Here is a 3,699-nt window from a genome sequence, read left to right as displayed (position 1 = left end):
AAGGGGATGTAGCTCAGTGGTAGAGCGTGTGCTTTGCATGTACGAGGTCCTGGGATCAATCCCCAGCATCTCCAACAACATTGAGTCAGAATAGTTATTCTGCACTACATTTAAAGCGTTACTCAAACCGTTAAGGAGAGCCCTTTATCCAAGTTTCATTTGAACTGTGATCACGAGAGCTCTTGAAAGTACTTTTTTGTTTAATTAAGCAATGGGATCGTTAAAAGACTGTACAAACAAGTACCTATGTACCCTTGTGAGCTGCGAACCCTAATTGAATTTGATCGCAGAATTTGTACTGGTGGGTGTCTTGTGCACTCCTCCTTGTCTGAGATTGATATTGAAAGTGGATGACATTGTTGATGATGTTGGAGATTGTTTATGATATTGGTGATGTTGTTAATGTTGTTAATGATGTCATGACTTATGTCCTGAATGTTGTTGTATTATTGCTGTATTGTTTTAAGTGTCGGACCCCAGGAAGAGTAGCTTTCGTCAAGAGCAAAAGCTAATGGGGATCCTTAATAAACATAAACATACCAATTGATGGAATAACATGAAGGGGATGTAGCTCAGTGGTATATCGTGTGCTTCGCATGTACAAGGTCTTGGGATCAATCCCCAGCTTCTCCATCATGACTCTTTCATTTAATACTAAACTGAGTCTCAGTTTACAAACTAATCNCAATGTTGTTGGAGATGCTGGGGATTGATCCCAGGACCTCGTACATGCAAAGCACACGCTCTACCACTGAGCTACATCCCCTTCATGTTATTCCATCAATTGGTATGTTTATGTTTATTAAGGATCCCCATTAGCTTTTGCTCTTGACAAAAGATTGATGGAATAACATGAAGGGGATGTAGCTCAGTGGTAGAGCGTGTGCTTTGCATGTACGAGGTCCTGGGATCAATCCCCAGCATCTCCAACAACATTGAGCCAGTTATTCTGTTCTACATTTAAAGCATTGCTCCAACCATTGAGGAGAGCCCTTTATCCAACTTTCATTTGAACTGTGATCATGAGAGCTNCTGAGATTGATATTGAAAGTGGATGACATTGTTGATGATGTTGGAGATTGATAAGTCCTGACATCATTAACAACATTAACAACGTCACCAATATCATAAACAATCTCCAACATCATCAACAATGTCATCCACTTTCAATATCAATCTCAGACAAGGAGGAGTGCACAAGACACCCACCAGTACAAAGTCTGCGATCAAATTCAATTAGGGTTCACAGCTCACAAGGGTACATAGATACTTGTTTGTACAGTCTTTTAACGATCCCATTGCTTAATTAAACAAAAAAGTACTTTCAAGAGCTCTCGTGATCACAGTTCAAATGAAACTTGGATAAAGGGCTCTCCTTAACGGTTTGAGTAACGCTTTAAATGTAGTGCAGAATAACTATTCTGACTCAATGTTGTTGGAGATGCTGGGGATTGATCCCAGGACCTTGTACATGCAAAGCACACGCTCTACCACTGAGCTACATCCCCTTCATGTTATCATGTAAAGCTGGACGTACTTGTTTGTACAGTCTTTTACCAATCTGATTGCTAAATTAAACAAAAAAGTACCATCAAGAGCTCTCGTGATCACAGTTCAAATGAAACTTGGATAAAGGGCTCTCCTTAATGGTTTGAGTAATGCTTTAAATGTAGTGCAGAATAACTATTCTGACTCAATGTTGTTGGAGATGCTGGGGATTGATCCCAGGAACTTGTACATGCAAAGCACACGCTCTACCACTGAGCTACATCCCCTTCATTGTGTTACATCAATCCTTACATACCGTTTGCCTAATAGCATAATTGCCTGAGTCATTTTTTGGCCAAATTGTGATATCTGCCTAACTTTTCTCTCCTACCACTGCTGCATCACCCTGCCTTATTGCCTATGTCCTCAGCCTATCAAGAGCGCAATTTAGAGTCCAAAATCACTATCTGCCTAAGTCATCTCTTTGACTTAGGGATTTCTGACGCTACATACAAAGATGGCGGACCACATGAGACAGAGGGCTCTGCTGACCACAAGTGAAGAATTAGCTCTTCTTTTTGATTCATCTGGTGAGCTAGTTCATATTTCTTCAACTTTCTAGACACTAAATGTACTTTCAGTCAATCAAAGGGATTAGGAACTGTGTGTTTAAACTTTTAATCACATTTCTGCGACAAGGTATGATGAAGTAGCAACGCTCAGCAACTTTATTTTCTTCTGCTTCAGGGTCGGGAAATGAACTTGATACAAATTTAGAGAAGGACTCAGAGAAGGATTTAGATTTAGAGAAAAACGTCCCTATCATACCACCTGCAACTGGCAGATAGATGTAAACTACCTGTGTGTAAGATTATTTTCTGTTCAACCCTTGGCATTGCCCCCAGAACCATCGGATCATGGTTAACTGTGGACATGAAAACCAAAACTGATCCGCCCAAACCCAAGATCAATAAGACTGGTCCACATATGCCCATATCAGATGCTGACCAGACCTTCCTGAAAGAATGGCTCTCTGGGCTGCCTACTGTTCCATCCCATTACTGCCGTCAGGTTCCCTCTTATCAGGATAAGAAGTTTGTGGAGCCGGGAACAGTTCTAAGTGACCTTCACAAGGAATACCAGAAAGCTGCTGGTAAAAGTGGAGCACGTGTTGTCAGTGAGACATATTTCCGAAAAGTGTTCAGTGAGCAGAAATACTCTGTGTTCGTACCAAAAAAAGACCAGTGTGATGTATGTATCGGCGCCAAGGTGGGAAATATAGATCAGGATACCCTTACTACTCACATGAAATTAAAGGCTCAAGCTGAAAAAGCTAAGGATAAACAGGAATCCAGTGACAAGCTCTCAGTGTGGACAATGGACCTTCAGAGCGTTCTTCTGTGTCCCAAGACAAAAGCTAGCAAGATGTATTACAAAACCAAATTACAGATGCACAACTTTACTTGCTTCAACCTGGGTAACAAAGATGGGTATTGTTACGCCTGGGAGGAGCATGAGGGCTCCCTCAGCAGCGAGGTTTTTGTCCATCTGCAGTACAAGCACTTTGAGTCAGTCCTAGATGCCAACCGAAACATCGAAAAGGTCATAATCTGGAGTGATGGCTGCGGCTATCAAAATCGATGTTGTACCATCACAAATGCGTACCTAGATCTGGCCATGAAGCATGGTGTCACCATAGAACAAAAGTTTCTGGTTGCAGGGCACACACAAATGGAGTGTGACTCCATGCATAGCCTCATTGAACGGCGTACCATCAAAGATATTCACAATCCACATGATTACATTGTCATCTTTGAGACTGCACGTTTGCACCCATCCCCATACAAGGTGACCCAGCTATACCACAGTGACTTCATGAAGTTATCTGGGGCCTATGTCACCAAAATTCGACCAGGCAGAAAAGTTGGCGACCCCACAGTCCATGACCTTCGGGCTCTCCAGTACTTGGCAGATGGTCGAATCCGGCACAAGTTGGATTTTGAGTCTGACTGGGAGGACCTACCTCAGCGACTCAGCATCCCCGAAGAACCGGTCCACTGGGTCCCACTCTTTCCTGCCCAATTGCCAATTACTCTCAGGAAATACAATGACTTGCAGGCAATGAAACCAGTACTACCAAGAGTGGCCCACCAGTACTACGACAACCTCCCTCATCAATAGAAAACGAGTTCACACAGCACCTGAGTAGGA

The 3,699-nt window shown here is 42.6% G+C and overlaps 5 non-coding genes across 5 annotated transcripts; 2 read left to right on the top strand and 3 right to left on the bottom strand.

Moving 5' to 3' along the window:
* Window positions 1-2: 2 nt before the first annotated feature.
* trnaa-ugc (transfer RNA alanine (anticodon UGC)) lies at window positions 3-74 on the top strand. The gene has a single exon. It is a non-coding gene; the product is annotated as a tRNA-Ala (tRNA).
* A 620-nt stretch (window positions 75-694) lies between these two features.
* On the bottom strand, window positions 695-766 carry trnaa-ugc (transfer RNA alanine (anticodon UGC)). Its single transcript has one exon. It is a non-coding gene; the product is annotated as a tRNA-Ala (tRNA).
* Window positions 767-857: 91 nt separating this feature from the next.
* trnaa-ugc (transfer RNA alanine (anticodon UGC)) lies at window positions 858-929 on the top strand. Its single transcript has one exon. It is a non-coding gene; the product is annotated as a tRNA-Ala (tRNA).
* Window positions 930-1,436: 507 nt separating this feature from the next.
* On the bottom strand, window positions 1,437-1,508 carry trnaa-ugc (transfer RNA alanine (anticodon UGC)). The gene has a single exon. It is a non-coding gene; the product is annotated as a tRNA-Ala (tRNA).
* Window positions 1,509-1,703: 195 nt separating this feature from the next.
* Window positions 1,704-1,775, bottom strand: trnaa-ugc (transfer RNA alanine (anticodon UGC)). Its single transcript has one exon. It is a non-coding gene; the product is annotated as a tRNA-Ala (tRNA).
* Between the last annotated feature and the right edge of the window lie 1,924 nt (window positions 1,776-3,699).

Source organism: Notothenia coriiceps, unplaced genomic scaffold, assembly GCF_000735185.1.
Source record: "Notothenia coriiceps isolate Sejong01 unplaced genomic scaffold, NC01 NC01_scaffold00032372, whole genome shotgun sequence".
Lineage (NCBI taxonomy): Eukaryota > Metazoa > Chordata > Actinopteri > Perciformes > Nototheniidae > Notothenia > Notothenia coriiceps.
This window is presented reverse-complemented; position numbering and strand designations above follow the sequence as displayed.